Source organism: Pleurodeles waltl, chromosome 9, assembly GCF_031143425.1.
Source record: "Pleurodeles waltl isolate 20211129_DDA chromosome 9, aPleWal1.hap1.20221129, whole genome shotgun sequence".
Taxonomy (NCBI): Eukaryota; Metazoa; Chordata; class Amphibia; order Caudata; family Salamandridae; genus Pleurodeles; species Pleurodeles waltl.
Window position 1 is genome coordinate 901,919,500 of NC_090448.1, and position 21,507 is coordinate 901,941,006.

The window sequence follows — 21,507 nt, forward strand, 5'->3', positions numbered from 1 at the left end:
GTGTGTGTGTGTCTGAGTGTGTGTGTGTGTGTGTGTCTGAGTGTGTGTGTCTGAGTGTGTGTGTGTGTGTCTGAGTGTGTGTGTCTGAGTGTGTGTCTGAGTGTGTGTCTGTGTCTGAGTGTGTGTCTGTGTTTCTGAGTGTGTGTCTGTGTTTCTGAGTGTGTGTCTGTGTTTCTGAATGTGTGTCTGTGTTTCTGAGTGTGTGTCTGTGTTTCTGAGTGTGTGTCTGTGTTTCTGAGTGTGTGTCTGTGTTTCTGAGTGTGTGTCTGTGTTTCTGAGTGTGTGTCTGTGTTTCTGAGTGTGTGTCTGTGTTTCTGAGTGTGTGTCTGTGTTTCTGAGTGTGTGTCTGTGTGTGCCTGTGCCTGTGTGTGTGTGTGCGTGCCTGTGTGCCGTGACAGATGAAACAAACAGTGTAAATGGAAGAGAGCAGAAAGTATGAAGCTGCAGAAAGATGGCATGCACTAATGCATACCATAAAGGAAAAGGGAGACATGTGGACAAACAGATGTCAGGTCCGAAATGGAAATATTGCTGTACACAGACGGGGTACATTTCACTGAATATTATCGGTACAAACTGATTCGTTTTAAATTCTTAATTAGAGCATACTGCACACAGGTCTGCTAACACTGCATTGACCCAACACGACCTCACAGATGCATGCCCTGTGGGGTTTAACAAGCAGAATTCCAACACTTGGCCTCGGAATAGTCTGACCCCACTACCCGGGTCCTCGCCTTCTAGCATGACAGGCTCATAGATTTAACTGGGTATGATGATCGTGTTGAAACCTATGCACCGATGCTCCTTACGACCTCAGAGCCAAAGGACATATGGGGCTGACATGTTGTGGACACAAACATTGACAGACACAGTGGAGGAGGCTTTCCGGGACTTAATGTCCATTTTATTGGATGAGGATTTAGGACAGTGCAACTTTTTAGAATGCTAGCAGGCTGGCACCATGTGAACTGTGCAGAGACTAGGCATTTTGAGCCCTGGAATACAGGACTATCTTGAGAGGGTTTAGGTGGGGAGCTCTCCCACAATACTCAATAAGAAACTGGGTGACTGTTATGAGTGTCTTGCACTGTAAAACTGGCCATATATCTGTCGATTCTTGGATTGCAAATATGATCATAGACTAAGTTATGTTGATATGTGCTGGTTGGGAAATAAAGCAAAAATTTTTTTTACAAAGTTTTTAATTTAAGTACTGTGGTGACAAGGGAGGCAAAAAGACCCCAAAAGAGGGGTGAAAAAGATGAAAGTATGGTGGAGTGTCTAGCTAAAAGGATAATGAATGATGGAGAAGAGACCAAGAGAGGAGGTTTGAGAAAGATAGGAACTTGTTTGAGAGAGATGAGTGGGTGCTGGTGTGTGGGGTGCAGTTTGTGGACTAGAAAACCCCAGGCGAATATCTAGGCTGCCACTAGCAGATGTCATAAAATAAGTACAAGCAGCATCTGTGGCAACATGGTTTTAGAGGGAGGTACAGTAAGATGGGCCTTCACCTACTATGACTATGTTTCTAGATGTCATAGTTGGTTTCTTGCTCTAGGCAAGACTGCTGGTCTAGGGATGACAGCACTTTACTTTGTAGGTGACTCGGCCAATCCTACTCAAGTTCCAACTGTCGGCCCAACCCTTCTGGTTCACAAGCAGTACCTCACCAAAAACACAAACAGTCAAATGTGATTTCTGGAAGCCTTTACGCATGGACTCAAGATTGCAACATCTCAGGGAGTTGTGGGTAAACGGAGAGTACCCTTTTCTCACATGAGCAATAAGTCTCAGTCACACGTAGGCAATGAAAGAGATGCAGTGAAGTTTTCAATAGGTTTTGTTAACAAGACTGCAATTTAGTGTAGAATGCATGAGCTGCAATGATCAGGATAATGAACAATGCAAGAAGCCGAATTGCAAAGTCGACATCAAGGCGTCACATAGCATAGATACCTTAGATGGTATCTGGTAGGAATCCCTCTAATAACCTTGTCTGCGTGAGATGTATTTATGCAGATCTTGTAGGACCCCTGATGCATGTATGTTCCCAAACAATAGATAACAAGGCATGCTAGGGGCAGCAATTATAGAAGAATTCCCTCCAAAAGTACATTATGTTCCTTGTCTTTGGCGCAGATAGTGAAGCCTTCAAAGAGTGACACTCATAGCGTGAAACCAAAACATCTTCCCAACTATAAATACAGCAGCCATCTTGGAAGAAATAATTAAATAAATGTGCTAGAATACGTAGGTAAAAAGTCACTAGGTGATGGGGGCACAGGTCTGCAAGCCGGAAGGCTAAGCAAACTCCTGATTCCCAATAAAACTAAATAGGATCCACTACACCCTTCCCATTGCTAGAACAAGTATGGCGCCATATTGATGACGCCAGAGAAAGTGCATGAACCCAAGCTAAAATGCTCTGAACTAAAACAAGCTAAAATCTTATTAAAATGTTATTAAAATCTAATTAAAAACTAGTTAACAATAGCTAAAACATACAAAGAGATAAAATGTCGATCATGACAAGCACAGCAGGCCAAAGTGAATTTGATCAAAAGGCAATGTTGGCATAGCTTCAAAATGTCAGACTAAAGCCAGGCTCAAGCACAGGATCACCTGCAAAGGCAGCACCACCCTAAGTGCCTTAAGGAGCCAGATAGTTCACCAAGGGTGGCTCATAAGTGGCCTCGCCAATCAGCCTCAGTCTCACAGGGGCACGACTGAGAATGAACCCTCACCTGGAAAATTAGCAGTTCTCAGTCCACGGAGACAATGGCTGAACAGCAAGGCACACCAAAGGGAGATGCCTAAAGAGGCACCAGGTGCAATGAAAGCCTGGTTGCACACACCCGAAGACTGGTCGAAATGACAGTTACCAATCATGCTCCTATTCTGCCAACAACGGAGCACCAAAGAACTGCACCATGCGAACAGGGCTGGGCTGGTGGTAGAAGAAGGACACGAATCCAGACCAACAGTGTTAAAAAATGCACAATCCCCATTGTGCTTGAAGCGTTGAATATTCTGGATACCAGCTCTCCAAAATTCCTTCGGGAAGTTTGTATTTGATAGGGATTGTAGCCTGGCTGATGATCTTGCTATCTGGAGAGCATACATCTCTTTAGCCGATGTCAACTCAACTTGTTTCTGAAACAAAAGTGCCTTTAGTCTGCTCAGCTTTCCATAATTTACATAAGTAGTATCAATGCGAGGTCATATTTTTGCTACTCCTATCTCTTGTGTGTGGGGGTAATAGAACATGTCCACAATAAGTTACAATCTTAAAGACTGAAATTGCGTAGGCAATCCCTGGTCTCGTACAGCAACAGCTTTGTTTGTTCAGGGACACAACTTTAATTTGAAAGTATATAGGTTGCTGAACGAATCAAAGGGATGGAAGTATCCTACAGAAAACAGGCCAAGTTTGCGACCCCGCATTGCAAAGACTATGAAGGGACACCTGTTTGCAAATCATAGAATGACTATCAGTAGTCTCACGTTCAAATCTGCTGAGAAAGACCTTTGTTTCACAGTTTAGACATTTATATTCAAAGGGCAACTTCCACTCTTCTTTATTCTAGCTATCTCCTAGCTGCTCATATCTGCCCACAGCAAGATGTTTCAAGGATTTTATGAAACAAAAAGTGGAAATGGGCAGATTTAAAATGCCATGTATTAGCCATATTGTTGATGGACTTTCTGCAACCGTGAAAGGCAGCTTTTCTAACTTTTCTATATGAAGCATGGTGAAACTCGCTTCCATTTTAGCCATTGTCTGTTGATCCTTGGATAAATTAAAAGCAGCAAACAGGTCACCACTGTTAATATATTTCCATAGGTGTTAGTCTGTAACCATTGTTGGCACAGTTTACCCGAGGAAGTGATAACAGGAATTAGCAGAAGATAATTTTCAGCCCTTTTTCTGGTGCCTTGTATTCCCAGGACTGGGACAGGTGCTCTGTAGACTGGGCCAGATTCCTTCTGCACAGCAATCTTCTCACGAACCAGATCCCCAACTTTAGGAATCCAGCTTGTAGAAGTTGTTGGTAAATCCAGTATACCTAAGGTGGCAGCACTGGTGGATGTATTATCACGAAATTGCTGAAGCTTCTGTAAAACAGTGAGACGTTCATTTATGTCAAAAGTTGTGTCTGCTGCCACCATACCAGGGCCATCTAGATCTTGGACCTACATAGGTATCCCAAAGAGAACCTCGTAAGGAGTGCGCCCTCCCAAGGACTGTCTTGGATTATTCAGTGCTCTCTGGATCCCATATAGTTGAAGAGGCCAACTACTGCCTCAACCTAATACTATAGCTGTTAAGGACTGGTTTAGATCTTGAGTCCACCTCTCCACGACCAAACTATCCTCTGAATGGTAGGGTGAGGGGTAATGGAGTTCAACATCCATGGTCCTCATGGTGTCCCTGAATGAATGCCCTAGAGGCAAAGACAGGGTCCTGGTCTAGATGGAATGCTGCAACCGCAGATATACAGATAAAGATCAGCAAATCTTTTATAACAGCTCGAGCATAAGCTGACTGCTGTGGCCACATCCACAAGAATCTTGAGCAAGAATCTACAGCAACTAAGATGCATTTGTATGCACCATCAGGTTGTAAGGGACCACAATGGACCAGGTACACACATTGTAGTGGCATGTTGGACATTAAGAGGGATGTCTGCAGTGGGTGTTTGATGTTTAAGCCCTTTTTCTGCTGGCAAATGTCACAGCAAAGAACATATTGCTTGGTCTGTTTGAATAGACTTGACCAGCAGAATTGTTTCTATAAGAGTGGCATTATGCATGTGACACCAGCATGAGCGGATGGATCACCCTCTTGCGCAGCTCTGATAAAATCTAATCTCTAGTGTAGGAAGGTAGCCTCTTTCTACCCTTGTTACGCCCACTTTTGGCCTGTTTGTGAGTATATGTCAGGGTGTTTTTACTGTCTCACTGGGATCCTGCTAGCCAGGACCCTAGTGCTCATAGTGAAAACCCTATTTGTCAGTGTGTTTTATATGTCTCAGTGGGACCCTGCTAGCCAGTGCCCCAGTGCTCACAGGTTGTGGCCTAAATGGGTTCCCTGTGTGATGCCTAACTGTGTCACTGAGACTCTGCTAGCCAGAATCTCAGTGCTTATGCTCTCTCTGCTTTTAAAGTTGTCACTGCAGGCTAGTGACCATTTTTACCAATTCTGATTGGCACACTGGAACACCCTTCTAATTCCCTAGTATATGGTACCTAGGTACCCAGGGTATTGGGGTTCCAGGAGATCCCTATGGGCTGCAGCATTTTCTCCATCTTGCTATCTACCATGAAATGTAAAATAGGCTCTAATACCCTAGCAAGATGAACCTAATCTCTAACTTAAAGAGAGCTAGGTGTGATAAACCTAACCTGCCCGTACTGTGTCCATGAGAAGCACTACCCCCCCCCCCCAACCCTTCTTACCTTTAAATTAGGCCTCAAGGTAAGACTCCATGGTGACACAAAGGCTGGGTCTGGTAGGAATTCCTCTGATAACCTTGGCAGTGTGAGATGTATTTATACAGATCTTGTAGGAACCCCGCCGCAGGTATGTTCCCAAACAATAGATAAGAAGGCATGCTTGGGGTGCAAATTATATAAACAATTCCTTCCAAAAGTACATTATGTTCCTGTCACACGTAAGTGGGAAAGGGACATGATGTGAATATCTACGTATATCACTTGTCTTTTACGCTGATAGTGTCACCTTCACAAAGTGGCACTGAAAGTGAAATCAAAACATCTAACAAACATTGCGGCCATCTTGGAAGAAATAATTAAATAAATGTGCTAAAACAGAGCACACTAAGTAGGTTAAAAGTCACTAGGTAATGGGGCACAGGTCTGCAATTTCAGGAAGACAAACATCACTGACAGCAGAATGAGACAACGCAAAAGTGAAAGGAAGTGACAGCAAGTTTGCGGACAAGGAATATCATCTGAGTGAAAGAAAAAAAAAACAGCACTCTTATATTCGTGGACAATTCAACCTAAATACTCACCTCTGTAGACTGGGGACCAGAGATCTGGGTGTAACCCATTTACTACTGTGGATTTAAATGTGCGTATTGTGTGAGCAGTTGAAGCTTGCACTACTGCTGTAGTTCTGGATTTGTTGTGCAGAGAAGTATGTTTTGCAGCTGTCTTCTGTGAGAGGTATTCTTTTTTCTACTGCCAAGCTGTAACGGTTCTGTAACTAGGTGATTTGTACCATCCTGTAAGGGTAAAACACTTGCACTAACGGTGCCCAATCAGTACATGTTTTGTGAAGCAGAGAAGTTGGTATTCTTGCTACTATACTGTATTTTCTCTACAAAGAAGGGGAATTTCACTACTGTTGGCACATCTCTGCTCATCCAGCTTGCAACGCTCTTTAGTCATGCATAGCTTGGTTTAAGAGTGAGCACAGGACCTTCGCCTGGGAATGATTTTGGACACTTAGGGCATTCCATCAAACACACAAAAGGTAACAGGAGGAATGCTTGCAATACATCTAACCAGTGGCAATCATTCAGGGCAACATTCCAACCCATTGTTCTGTTGCCTACCATGCCAGCTCAGTTTCAAGGTGGAATAGGACTTGGGTTGCTTGTGCTCAGGTTCAGGAAGGACCTGGCCTTGTAGTTCAGGCTGAAGGGTTCCTATTGGAGCACAGTAAAGGTTGTGCATGGCTGGGTCTAAACTGAGGTGGCCTAGTGGGCAAGAGAAAGATGGGTTGATATGCTACCCCGATCATTTGCAGTGGTGAGACCTAGTGCAAGCATTCCTCCCATCATTTTTTGTGTTTTTAATATTGTACTCCATTGACTGAATTACCTAAAATGTTGCTAACTTTGCTGGATTTGTCAAAACACTGGAGTCTACACAAACGTATTTTACTTAGACACCTGCTGCATAAAGTAAACAGAAGAAAGGTGTACACAAACCCAAGTACGATGTGAACAAAAGTGATAGGTATTCCTAAACGTGCATTTTTTCTCCATCATAATGATAAATATAGGTACAAGCACCAACACTTGAAAAATTAACGTGTACAACAACAGTGCTGGGCAGCAAACCCCATTGACAGCAGAAGGATGGTGTACCAAGCAGAGCAAATTTACACAAAAGTAGAAAGATGGAAGCGCATGTAAAGGATTCCTGGAACCTTTACAAGGCTACTTTAGATACTTCTGGAGAGTTTCCACAACAAGACACAGAATATTAATAGTGTAATTCCTGAAATTTGGCTCCAAGTGTGAGAAGACAACAGATTATAATGAGACTCACCCAAGATGAAAATGTGACTCCTCAGTGTTAGAGTAAGTGGTCTGTCAACAAGGGTTCAATATGGCCTCTTTTCTGGCAGCCTGTAAAGTGGATATAGGATTAACACGTGTAATTACTTTTTACTTTATTTTCACTCTCCTGTTCAAACTGCGTTTAGGAGGTGGGGTTTTTAAAATCGGGACATCTTGCGACTGCTGATCCATTCACAATGTGACAGGGAAAGAAAAGATCAAATCAAACTGTTTCTTCATATTACAGGGGTGTGGAATTTAATCAAATATCTACTTGTCCATGGGACATGTTGCTTAATAAATCTACTTGTCCTGTCAAAAAATAAATAAATACTTGTTCCTTTGGTGCCATGTAGTGAGGCGACAAATTATGGCAGAAGTCTCATTATGTAAAAGCTCTGATAACAGCCTCTCTGATAATACCAGGGCTAATAGTACAGTAGAACTTGAACATTTTCAAGCCCTACTATAGCTATTTCAAGTCAGACTATAGCAATTTCCTTATTTTGCCACATTTCCGCAGATCTACATATTGGGGCTGGAGGAAGCAGTAAGCAATAGTTCCAGGGCTGGAATGCACTGGAGCCTGGGCAAACCTACTCACTTGAATGCTTTAAGAATTTGCACCAGTTTTTCTCTAATCTTATCCCATACTGAGAAAGGTTTGAAATTTACACATGACAAGGGCAAAAGTAGAAGTTGTACCATGGTTGGGGCAAAAAAGTGGTTGGAGGGAAAGTGAACTTGTAAAGACTCAATGGATTTTCGCATCAGCAGATCTACACATGTACATTTGCTCATGCCAAAATATAGTTGACAAATATTTTCTAGGAGTATGATTTCCTGGTCCACTTCTGTTATTTCGTGTGAATTCATTAAAGCCACAAAATGGCAAAGACATATACCGTGGGTGCACGTTTGTGACTTTCTTTTTATAATTAGGCTCCTAATTGAGTCTGGAGTTAACCAAGACATTTTGTTTTTATTAAAATTCTATTTATCTCACTATCCATCCATCTGCTGGCTTTACTGTGAGTGATAACATTCTTGTTTCCCATAAGGAACATATTAGCAAACAGAGTTTCTTTGTTCAGTGACAGGAACTACTGTGGCAGAGTGTGCTTTTTAAGACCAAATTGTGTTTTTTTTGCTTTTTGCCAGTGTTTGTTACAACAGTAAGGGCCTAGCAGCTCCCACAAAACTAAAGTGTCACAAAAGCCATGTCAAAAGAAGACAAACATTGACAAAACCAAAATACTGACCACCATTGTTGGATTGGTTGGCTTTGCCCATGCATGTTTATTTTCATGCTTCCTATGTATTCCTATGTTTTGGGAATACTAGCAAGCATCAACACATTTTACTAAATGATGCTTCAAAGAAATAATGTTGCAAAATGTTATTTTCCCTACATTCTGGGAGCATTATACATAGCTTCATATTGCTAAACCTTTCAAATTTGTGGGTACATTTTTTTTTTTTTCCTGGTAAGTAGTTCACCGTCAGCAGTGCCCTTCCAACGTTTATTTAGAGAGCTCTCACTAATAATAAAGGCTTTGCATACTGAACCATAAATACAAGTTTGAACAGCATTAACATATGGGCACAAATATTACCTCAATTGCAGACAGTTCCCTTCCCTGTAAACTGGCAGCCAAAGGGTTTGTGCTGCAGGGAGTTGGGCCTTCTTGTCCGAAGTACAGAATAAACATGAAAACTTGAAGTCCTTGACCCCAAACAATACGTCCAGGGCTTTGGGCTATAGGAATTCCACTCCCCTGATTATATGTACATGTACAGTCCACTAATAGGGGCTCTATGTGGTTGGGGTATATTGTGCACGTTACAAGTGATTGCAGAGGAGCTACCTCACATAAAGACCCTACTTCCGGCACATCAACAGATTTAGATGTAGAGTTCTGATGCTGATCCCAGGGGAGAGATGAGTGTGGAAAATATGGACAGCCCAACCCTGCATGCACAGCAGGGGTGGAGACCAGACGAGTCCTGGACCAATCAATATCAGGGAAGACGACGCAGGTATCCTCCTGGGCGGCCAAATGGCTGAAGACTTGGGGGTCGTGTTTTTCACAAGGCTAATCCAGGAGTCGTGTGCCGCAGCAATCATGCAAGAGTACGGCTGAGAGGGCTCAAGAACACCAAGGCGCGGCTTGATGCGACGACCGTCCCCTGGCTACAACAGAAGCTGACATTAACAATACATTCTGTAACTATTACCACACCCTATATGGGGCTGTGACTCCCTTCAATCCAGACTTATTGCAGCAATTCCTATCCAGACTATTACTGCCTCGTCTGTCACCACTCCAGAAGGCAGATCTGGAAGAACTCATTCAGATGGAAGAAATTAAAACGGCCATTGCCAGGAATAAGATACCAGGTACAGACGGGTTACCTGTTGAGTATTATGCCATATTCTCTACCCAGCACACTCAACCTTTTCTGGAGGTGCTCAACAAAGACCACTGATGAGGCCAGATTACAGACTCACAATGAGAAGCATTGATAGTTGTTCTACCCAAACCAGAGCGAGCTCCCTTAGACGTACGGTCTTACCGCCCGCTGTCCCTTTTAAACCTTGACAGTAAACTTTTGGCAAAGTGCTTGCCAACACATTGCTCCAGGCAATCAATGCCTTGGTCCCTGAGGAGCAGATTGGTTATATACCGGATTTCAGAGCCTTCCTTAATATCTGTTGCCTTCTACACCACCTGGGCCTTACAATAGGGTAGCTGTGTGTCTCAACATCAAGAATGCCTTTGACACCCTGTGCAGGGACTTCTTATTGTCCACACTGCGCCACATGGGATTTAGAGATGGGTGTGCGCCTTCTACTCGGAACCAATGGCCAGAGTGCGAACGCGGCAACTGATATCAGACAGCTTTCTCATTGTGAGAGGCATGAGACAAGGCTGCCCACAGTCTCTGTTGCTTTTTGCAGTCACTATGGAGCCACTGGCGTACCATCTGCAGCTCTGAGCACCCGATTGGGGAATACGGGAACTCTGCATCACCATATAAAATCCCTCTACGCAGATAATGCGATTGTTTCGACACAAGACGTGATCTCCTCATTGCTGGGACTAATGCACTTGTTAGACACATTTGGGGCTGTCTCTGGCCTTGGGGTCAACTGGCCCAAATCTTGTCTATGCCCTCTTGTGCCTTCCCTGAAACCTTGCACAGTCGTACCTCCGGGACACCATCTTCAGTGGTGTTATGGTAAATTTAAATACCTCGGTCTTCAGATTTATCATAGATTTATCATACTCACGAGCCCTTGAGGAGGGCAACGTGGGGAGAGCGGTGCGATTAATACAAGTCTCCCTCCCTTTTTGGAGTTTGCTTCCTTTGTCCCATATGGATCGGATGGTGATTGCCAAAATGATAGTCCTACCCTGTCTACTGTATTTTTTCACCACTTTACCGACAGTACTCCCCAAGAGCCTCTTTTGGGACCTACATGGCCTTCTGTTAAGATTAGTATGGGGCACGGACATCTGCGAATGGGATTATCCATTGCACAATGCCCACTCCCTGAGGAGGGAATGGGTGCCCCTAATTTTTCGAACTGAATTGTGCAGCAGCCCCGCTTCAATGGCCTCTGTGCTGGCTGGACACCTGACCCACTCCCGAGCGCACCGCTCTCTACTCTTGGCTTGACACAGTGAGTGTCTACACTTGGCTACTGGACCGTACTTGGCAACCCAGATGGAGCTTGAGTCTTAGGACGACAGCAAAGATGTGTTGCGATGGAATATACATGGTCGGAAGTCCATAATGCCCTATTCGCCCTTGATCGCACTCAATCAGGTACCGGGCTTGTCAATATGAGCTGACACCATGGAGGACAGCGGGGATAGAATCTATGGGTGATCTCTTCCATGATGGCACCCTGACGTCCTTCACGGCCATCATGGAAACTTATCACAGCACATCACACACAATTCCTAACATATCAAGCCATCAGACATATGGCAAGGGCCACGTGGAGAGCTGGAGAGGCGAAACCACCTCACTCACCTCTCCTAGTGGTTTTCCTCACGCATGGTGGTGCACATCGCACCATCTTGAGCCTATATGGGCCCCTGCTGCTGACAACTTGGCTGATGTAAGCAAAGCATGGGCCTGATGGAACGAGATGCTATCACAACCTTATTGGACAAAGCCTGGTTATGTGCACTCCAAAGCGTAAAAGATGTCCCTTGGAATCCTCGATTCTGTTTTACAAAATATAATTATATACATCAGGCATATTTATACCCCCGAACGTATCAAGCGACTACACCCTAACTCTCTATCGGAATGCCCGAGATGCAAAATGGCAGAGGCTGGGTTTCACCATACAGTATGGGACTAACCCAACCCTCCTCCCCCGCAGCAGACGAGGGTCGAGATCTCTTCCACTATAACAGACCTATCAGGTTATGCACTGACACCCACACCTGAGTCTTGTCTTCTCGGCCTTCACCCTAGAGCCGAAGGAGATAAACACCTGCATTGCTTTATTGATTTAGTATTCATTCTTTTCAAGCAGTAGATCGTGATGCAATGGAAAGCTCCTACGGCACCAAACACCAGCAAGTGGCTGGCTACACTTTTACATCAGTTTTTCGCTCTTCAAATGCCAAAGAGGCAGCGGGAGTAGGGAGTGAGGTTTGGGGGGTATACATTACGAATATTGAAGCCATAATTGATGCACCCACCTCGATATTGCTTAGCTCACATATCTGCTGTTTGACTACGGCCCCCACAAGGAGGAGACTTCAGCAGCAGACCACCCCCTTCTTCACGATCACCTATGCCTCTACCCCCAAATGGAGTCCGAGTGTTGCAAATATTTTACTAAACAATGTATACATTACTTGTATGTGGATCCACCTCCCTCCCCCTCACCTCCAGCAAACGAAACATCATTGATGTAACATTCTTTGATAGGTCGCTCTGAACTGCTATACATACCATATTTGTGGTTTTTATAAAAATATTGTAGAGGGGCTTTTCATTTATACAATGCATATTGTGTACCCGGCTCCACTTGTGATTGTTACTGTAAAACAACAAAAGATTTAAAAAAGAAAAAGTATTAAAAAAAAAAAGAGATCCGTCAATGGCTCCAAGCAACTGGGAAGTTGGAGCGTTTATTCCAACTGCTCAGCATAGGCTCGGAGCAGGGTGAAGATGCAGAATGCTGCCTCCACCGATTCCAGCGGCACATGTACAGATGTTGCATACCATCGTGAACTGTGCCCCCATGGATCTGCTGCTTGGGAGGTCCACCAGACAGAGCATTCAAGCAGAGCCCACCTACTTGATCTGCAAGTGGGTCAAGAGAAGCGGATGGACAACAACCGGTCTAGCCGCCCAGTGTATCCATGGGTGACCAGGTTGTCATGCGGAATTTGCCACCCCAGGTGGAACTTCCATATGCCTCTTGAGAGAGAAAGCTGGAAGATCGTAGACATCCAGGAACTATGGCTACTACCCAACGAGGATGCACCACAGTAGCCAGGAATGTGTCCTAGTTCAAACGAGTGTCACCCTTACTCGAAGAGCAGAGTGATGACCAGGTAGAGCAGGACGAGATGTTGTCCAATGAAGCAGGGGCAGCTTGTGTTTAGTGCAGGGGTGTGGAATGTAATAAAATATCTACTTGTCCATGAGACAAGTCGCTTCCTAAATGTACTTGTCCTGTAAAAAAAAAGTCTACTTGTTCCTTTGGTGCTATGTAGTGCGGCAACAAATTATGGCAGCAATCTCATTATGTAAGAGCTCTGATAACAGCCTCTCTGATTATGCCAGGGCTAATACTATAGTAGGGTTTGAACAGTAGCAATTTCAAGCCCTACTATAGTACTTTCGTCATTTTGTCACCTTTCTGCAGTAAGCAATAGTTCCAGGGATTTAATGCCTGTGCAAACCTGCTAACTTGCATGTTCTAAGGATTTCCACCAGCTCTTCTCCCTAACTGGGAAAGGCTCAAACTGTACTCCTGACAAGGGCAGAAGTAGAAGTTCTTCCGGTGGGGAGGTGGGAGTTGTTGGAGGGAATGTCAACTCGTAAACGCTCAATAGATTTTCTCATGAGCAAATTGTAGGAAGTTGGCTCTGTATGCACTATTTCAAAGTAAGGAATAGTATGCACAGAGTCCAAGGGTTCCCCTTAGAGGTCAGATAGTGGCAAAAAGAGATAATACTAATGCTCTATTTTGTGGTAGTGTGGTCGAGCAGTAGGCTTATCAAAGGAGTGGTGTTAAGCATTTGTTGTACACACACAGGCAATAAATGAGGAACACACACTGAGACAATTCCAGGCCAATAGGTTTTTGTATAGAAAAATATATTTTCTTAGTTTATTTTAAGAACCACAGGTTCAAATTTTACATGTAATACTTTAAATGAATGGTATTGCAGGTAGGTACTTTAGGAACTTTGAATAATCAAAATAGCATACATACTTTGCAAATAAATCACATATATCTATTTTAAAACTAAACAGTGCAATTTTCACACTTCCTAGGGGGAGTAAGAGTTTGTTAGTTCTTGCAGGTAAGTAAACCACCTACAGGGTTCAAGTTTGGGTCCAAGCTAGCCCACCGTTGGGGGTTCAGAGCAACCCCAAAGTTACCACACCAGCAGCTCAGGGCCGGTCAGGTGCAGAGTTCAAAGTGGTGCCCAAAACGCATAGGCTTCAATGGAGAAGGGGGTGCCCCGGTTCCAGTCTGCCAGCAGATAAGTACCCGCGTCTTCGGAGGGCAGACCAGGGGCGTTTTGTAGGGCACCGGGGGGGGGACACAAGTTAGCACAGAAAGTACACCCTAAGCAGCACGGGGGCGGCAGGGTGCAGTGTGCCAACACACGTCGGGTTTCCAATGTAAATCAATGGGAGACCAAGGGGTCTCTTCAGCGATGCAGGCAGGCAAAGGGGGGTGTTCCTCGGGGTAGCCACCACCTGGGCAAGGGAGAGGGCCTCCTGGGGGTCACTCCTGCACTGGAGTTCTGATCTTTCAGGTCCTGGGGGCTGCGGGTGCAGAGTCTTTTCCAGGCGTCGGGATCTGGGAGTCAGGCAGTCGCGGTCAGGGGGAGCCTCGGGATTCCCTCTGCAGGCGTCGCTGTGGGGGCTCAGGAGGGGGGCAACTCTGGCTACTCACGGTCTCGTAGTCGCCGGGGAGTCCTCCCTGAAGTGTTGTTTCTCCACAAGTCGAGCCGGGGGCGTCGGGTGCAGAGTTGCAAATCTCACGCTTCCGGCGGGAAACGCAGTTGTCTTGAAGTTGCAGTCTTGGGTGAACAGAGCCGCTGTCCTCTGAAGTTTCTTGGTCCTTCTAGAGCAGGGCAGTCCTCTGAGGATTCAGAGGTCACTGGTCCTGGGGAAAGCATCGCTGGAGCAGTGTCTTTTCGAAGTGGGGAGACAGGCCGGTAGAGCTGGGGCCAAAGCTCAGCAGTCCTCTTCTTCTTAGGTTGCAGGAATCTGAGTTCTTAGGTTCAGGGGAGCCCCTAAATACAGAATTTAGGGGTGTGTTTAGGTCAGGGAGGGCAGTAGCCAATGGCTACTAGCCCTGAGGGTGGCTACACCCTCTTTGTGCCTCCTCCCACGGGGAGGGGGTCACATTCCTATCCCTATTGGGGGGATCCTCCATCTGCAAGATGGAGGATTCCTAAAAGTCAGAGTCACTTCAGCTCAGGTTGCCTTAGGGGCTGTCCTGACTGGTCAGTGACTCCTCCTTGTTTTTCTCATTATCTCCTCCGGCCTTGCCGCCAAAAGTGGGGCTGTGGCCGGAGGGGGCGAGCAACTCCACTAGCTGGAATGCCCTGTGGTGCTGTAACAAAGGGGGTGAGCCTTTGAGGCTCACCGCCAGGTGTTACAGTCCTGCAAGGGGGAGGTGATAAGCATCTCCACCCAGTACAGGCTTTGTTATTAGCCACAGAGTGACAAAGGCACTCTCCCCATGTGGCCAGCAACATGTCTCGAGTGTGGCAGGGTGCTAAAAATCAGTCAGCCTACACGGGTAGTTGGTTACGGTTTCAGGGGGCACCTCTAAGGTGCCCTCTGGGGTGTATGTTACAATAAAATGTACACTGGCATCAGTGTGCATTTATTGTGCTGAGAAGTTTGATACCAATCTTCCCAGTTTTCAGTGTAGCCATTATGGTGCTGTGGAGTTCGTGTTTGACAGACTCCCAGACCATATACTCTTATGGCTACCCTGCACTTACAATGTCTAAGGTTTTGGTTAGACAATGTAGGGGCACAGTGCTCATGCACTGGTGCCCTCACACATGGTATAGTGCACCCTGCCTTAGGGCTGTAAGGCCTGCTAGAGGGGTGACTTATCTATACTGCATAGACAGTGTGAGGTTGGCATGGCACCCTGAGGGGAGTGCCATGTCGACTTACTCGTTTTGTCCCCACCAGCACACACAATCTGGCAAGCAGTGTGTCTGTGCTGAGTGAGGGGTCCCCAGGGTGGCATAAGATATGCTGCAGACCTTAGAGACCTTCCCTGGCATCAGGGCCCTTGGTACCAGGGGTACCAGTTACAAGGGACTTACCTGGATGCCAGGGTATGCTAATTGTGAAAACAAAAGTAAAGGTTAGGGAAAGAACACTGGTGCTGGGGCCTGGTTAGCAGGCCTCAGGACACTTTCAAATCAAAACTTAGCATCAGCAAAGGCAAAAACTCAGGGGGTAACCATGCCAAGGAGGCATTTCCTTACACAACCCCCACCCCCCCAAACGAAAGAGGGTAAGACTAACCTTTCCCAAGAGAGTCTTCATTTTCTAAGTGGAAGAACCTGGAAAGGCCATCTGCATTGGCATGGGCAGTCCCAGGTCTGTGTTCGTCTATAAAGTCCATTCCCTCTAGGGAGATGGACCACCTCAACAGTTTTGGATTTTTACCTTTCATTTGCATCAGCCATCTGAGAGGTCTGTGGTCAGTTTGAACTACAAAGTGAGTACCAAAGAGGTATGGTCTCAGCTTCTTCAGGGACCAAACCACAGCAAAGGCCTCCCTCTCAATGGCACTCCAACGCTGCTCCCTGGGGAGTAACCTCCTGCTAATGAAAGCAACAGGCTGGTCAAGGCCATCTTCATTTGTTTGGGACAAAACTGCCCCTATCCCATGTTCAGAGGCATCTGTCTGCACAATGAACTGCTTGGAGTAATCTGGAGCTTTTAGAACTGGTGCTATGCACATTGCTTGTCTCGGGGTGTCAAAGGCCTGTTGGCATTCTACAGTCCAGTTTACTTTCTTGGGCATTTTCTTGGAGGTAAGTTCTGTGAGGGCTGTCACTATGGATCCATATCCCTTCACAAACCTCCTGTAATACCCAGTCAAGCCAAGTAATGCCCTGACTTGAGTCTGGGTTTTTGGAGCTGCCCAGTCCAGAATAGTCTGGATCTTAGGCTGGAGTGGCTGAACTTGGCCTCCACCTACAAGGTGTCCCAAGTAAACCACAGTTCCCTGCCCTATCTGGCATTTGGATGCCTGGATAGAGAGGCCTGCTGATTGCCGAGCCTTCAAAACCTTCTTCAGGTGGACCAGGTGATCCTGCCAGTTGGAGCTAAAGACAGCAATATCGTCAAGATAAGCTGCACTAAAGGACTCCAAGCCAGCAAGGACTTGATTCACCAACCTTTGGAAGGTGGCAGGGGCATTCTTTAAAGCAAAGGGCATAACAGTAAACTGATAATGCCCATCAGGTGTGGAGAATGCTGTCTTTTCTTTTGCTCCAGGTGCCATTTTGATTTGCCAGTACCCTGCTGTTAAGTCAAAGGTACTTAAGAATTTGGCAGCACCTAATTTATCAATCAGTTCATCTGCCCTTGGAATGGGATGGGCATCGGTCTTGGTGACAGAATTAAGTCCTCTGTAGTCCACACAAAACCTCATCTCTCTCTTTCCATCTTTGGTGTGAGGTTTGGGGACTAAGACCACTGGGCTAGCCCAGGGGCTGTCAGAGTGTTCAATGACTCCCAATTCCAGCATCTTGTGGACTTCCACTTTGATGCTTTCCTTAACTTGGTCAGACTGTCTGAATATTTTGTTTTTGACAGGCATGCTGTCTCTTGTGTCCACATCATGGGTACACAGGTGTGTCTGACCAGGGGTTAGGGAAAAGAGCTCAGCAAACTGCTGCAGGACCTTCCTACAGTCAGATTGCTGTTGGCTAGAGAGGGTGTCTGAATAGATCACTCCATCCACTGAGCCATCTTTAGGGTTTGATGAGAGGAGATCAGGGAGAGGCTCACTCTCAGCTTCCTGGTCCTTATCGGATACCATCAACAGATTCACATCAGCCCTGTCATGGAAGAGCTTAAGGCGGTTCACATGGATCACCCTCTTGGGGCTCCTGCTAGTGCCTAGGTCCACCAGGTAGGTGACCTGACTCTTCTTCTCTAGCACTGGGTAAGGGCCACTCCATTTGTCCTGAAGTGCCCTGGGAGCCACAGGCTCCAAAACCCAGACTTTCTGCCCTGGTTGAAATTCAACCATTGCAGCCTTTTGGTCATACCAAAACTTCTGGAGCTGTTGGCTGGCCTCAAGGTTTTTACTTGCCTTTTCCATGTACTCTGCCATCCTTGAACGTAGGCCAAGTACATAGTCCACTATGTCTTGTTTAGGCTCATGAAGAGGTCTCTCCCAGCCTTCTTTCACAAGAGCTAGTGGTCCCCTTACAGGGTGGCCAAACAGAAGTTCAAAGGGTGAGAACCCTACTACCTTCTGAGGCACCTCTCTGTAAGCGAAAAGCAGACATGGCAAGAGGACATCCCATCTCCTTTTGAGTTTTTCAGGGAGCCCCATGATCATGCCTTTTAATGTCTTGTTGAATCTCTCAACAAGGCCATTATTTTGTGGATGGTACGGTGTAGTGAATTTATAAGTCACTCCACACTCATTCCACATGTGTTTCAGGTATGCTGACATGAAGTTGGTACCTCTGGCAGACACCACCTCCTTAGGGAAGCCCACTCTGGTAAAGATACCAATGAGGGCCTTGGCTACTGCAGGGGCAGTAGTCGACCTAAGGGGAATAGCTTCAGGGTATCTAGTAGCATGATCCACTACTACTAGTATGTACATATTCCCTGAGGCTGTGGGAGGTTCAAGTGGACCCACTATGTCCACACCCACTCTTTCAAAGGGGACCCCCACCACTGGAAGTGGAATGAGGGGGGCCTTGGGATGTCCGCCTGTCTTACCACTGGCTTGACAGGTGGTACACAGGAGACACAAAACTCCTTAACTTTCTGGGACATGTTGGGCCAGTAGAAGTGGTTGACTAGTCTCTACCACGTCTTGGTTTGTCCCAAATGCCCAGCGAGAGGAATATAATGGGCTAAGGTCAGTATGAACTCCCTAAACTCCTGAGGCACTACCACTCTCCTAGTGGCACCCGGTTTGGGATCTCTTGCCTCAGTGTAAAGGAGTCCGTCTTCCCAATAGACCCTATGTGTTCCAGTTTTCTTGCCATTGGACTCTTCAGCAGCTTGCTGCCTAAGGCCTTCAAGAGAGGGACAGGTTTCTTGCCCCTTACACAACTGTTCCCTTGAGGGTCCCCCTGGGCCTAAGAGCTCAACCTGATAAGGTTCTAACTCCATAGGCTCAGTTCCCTCAGAGGGCAGAACTTCTTCCTGAGAAGAGAGGTTCTCTTTTTGTTGTTGTGTTGCAGCTGGTTTCCCAGTTGTCTTTCCTTTCCTATTGGTAGGCTGGGCCCTTTTTCCAGACTCCAGCTCTACTTTTTCACCCTGAGCCTTACACTGTGCCCTTGTCTTGACACAGACCAGTTCAGGGATACCCAGCATGGCTGCATGGGTTTTCAGTTCGACCTCAGCCCAGGCTGAGGACTCCAGGTCATTTCCAAGCAAACAGTCTACTGGGATATTTGAGGAGACCACCACCTGTTTCAGGCCATTGACCCCTCCCCACTCTAAAGTTACCATAGCCATGGGATGTACTTTAGTCTGATTGTCAGTGTTGGTGACTGGATAAGTTTGTCCAGCCAGGTATTGACCAGGGAAAACCAGTTTCTCTGTCACCATGGTGACACGGGCACCTGCATCCCTCAGGCCTTCTACACTTGTCCCATTAATTAAGAGCTGCTGTCTGTATTTTTGCATGTTAGGAGGCCAGGCAGCCAGTGTGGCTAAATCCACCCCATCCTCAGAGACTAATGTAGCTTCAGTGTGACACCTGATTTGCTCTGGGCACACTGTTGATCCCACTTGGAGACTAGCCATTCCAGTGGTAGCTGGAGTGGAGTTGGAAGTGGTACTTTTCTTTGGACAGGCCTTGTCTCCAGTTTGGTGTCTAGGCTGATTACAGCTACGACACCAGGCCTTTTTGGGATCAAAGTTTTTACCCTTGTACCCAAAATTGTTTTGTGAAGAGGCTCTGGGCCCACCCTCGTGTGCAGGTTTTTGGGGGCCTGAAGAAGACTCTTTACTATTTTTGTTTTTGGATGTCTCAACACTCTTCCCCTGGGGAGGCTTTGTGACCCCTTTCTTTTGGTCACCCCCTGTGGAAGTCTTGGTCACCCTAGTCTTGACCCAATGGTCCGCCTTCTTTCCCAATTCTTGGGGAGAAATTGGTCCTAGGTCTACCAGATGCTGATGCAGTTTATCATTTGAACAATTACTTAACAGGTGTTCTTTCACAAATAAATTGTACAGCCCATCATAATCATTAACACCACTGCCTTGAATCCAACTATCCAGTGTTTTCACTGAGTAGTCCACAAAATCAACCCAGGTCTGGCTCAATGATTTTTGAGCCCCCCTGAATCTAATTCTATACTCCTCAGTGGAGAATCCAAAGCCCTCAATCAGGGTTCCCTTCATGAGGTCATAAGATTCTACATCTTTACCAGAGAGTGCGAGGAGTCTATCCCTACACTTTCCAGTGAACATTTCCCAAAGGAGAGCACCCCAGTGAGATCTGTTTACTTTCCTGGTTGCACAAGCCCTCTCAAAAGCTGTGAACCATTTGGTGATGTCATCACCATCTTCATATTTAGTCACAATCCCTTTAGGGATTTTCAACATGTCAGGAGAATCTCTGACCCTATTTAAGTTGCTGCCACCATTGATGGGACCTAGGCCAATCTCTTGTCTTTCCCTCTCTATGGTTAGGAGCTGTCTCTCTAAAGCCAATCTTTTGGCCATCCTGGCTAGCAGGAGGTCATCTTCACTGAGGTTATCCTCAGTGATTTCAGAGGTGCTGGCCCCTCCTGTGAGGGGAGCAGCATCTCTGACTATCACAGTTGGAATCAGGGATTGAGGGTCCCCGATTTCCCTAATTAGGACTGGAAGGGGGGAATTCTCCTCCAAGTCACTAACATCATCCTCTGGGTTGTCATCCTCAGAGGGGTTGGCTTTTTCAAACTCTGCCAAAAGCTCCTGGAGCTGTTGTTTGGAGGGTCTTAAGCCAACTGGGATTTTCTTTATTTTGCAGAGAGACCTTAGCTCCCTCATCTTAAGATGGAGGTAAGGTGTGAGGTCGTGTTCCACCACATTCTCTTCTGCACCAGGCATTATGTTTCTAAAAGTTGGAATACTTTTTAAGAATCTAAAACTATTTCTAGAACTCAATTCAAACTTTCACAAAACTTTTAAACTCTAAAAGAAATGCTAACAGGGACTAACACAAGGCCCTAGCAGGACTTTTAAGAATTTCGAAAAATAGCTCAAATTGCAAAAATCAATTTCTAATGACAATTTTTGGAATTTGTCGTGTGATCAGGTATTGGCTGAGTAGTCCAGCAAATGCAAAGTCTTGTACCCCACCGCTGATCCACCAATGTAGGAAGTTGGCTCTGTATGCACTATTTCAAAGTAAGGAATAGTATGCACAGAGTCCAAGGGTTCCCCTTAGAGGTAAGATAGTGGCAAAAAGAGATAATACTAATGCTCTATTTTGTGGTAATGTGGTCGAGCAGTAGGCTTATCAAAGGAGTAGAGTTAAGCATTTGTTGTACACACACAGGCAATAAATGAGGAACACACACTGAGAGACAATTCCAGGCCAATAGGTTTTTGTATAGAAAAATATATTTTCTTAGTTTATTTTAAGAACCACAGGTTTAGATTTTACATGTAATACTTTAAATGAAAGGTATTGCAGGTAGGTACTTTAGGAACTTTGAATAATCAAAATAGCATATATACT

At 45.8% G+C, this 21,507-nt stretch overlaps 1 protein-coding gene across 3 annotated transcripts in view; it reads right to left on the minus strand.

The window, feature by feature from the left end:
• DICER1 (dicer 1, ribonuclease III) overlaps nucleotides 1-21,507 on the minus strand; it is an 848,581-nt gene that overhangs the window by 819,943 nt on the left and 7,131 nt on the right. Inside the window, exon 2 of one of the 3 annotated variants that reach the window (XM_069208245.1) lies at nucleotides 7,309-7,388. The exons of the other annotated variants lie outside the window; for them this stretch is intronic. The gene's annotated coding sequence lies outside the window, so the exon portion shown is untranslated. The remainder of the gene's footprint in view (nucleotides 1-7,308; nucleotides 7,389-21,507) is intronic. 3 annotated transcript variants of the gene reach the window in all.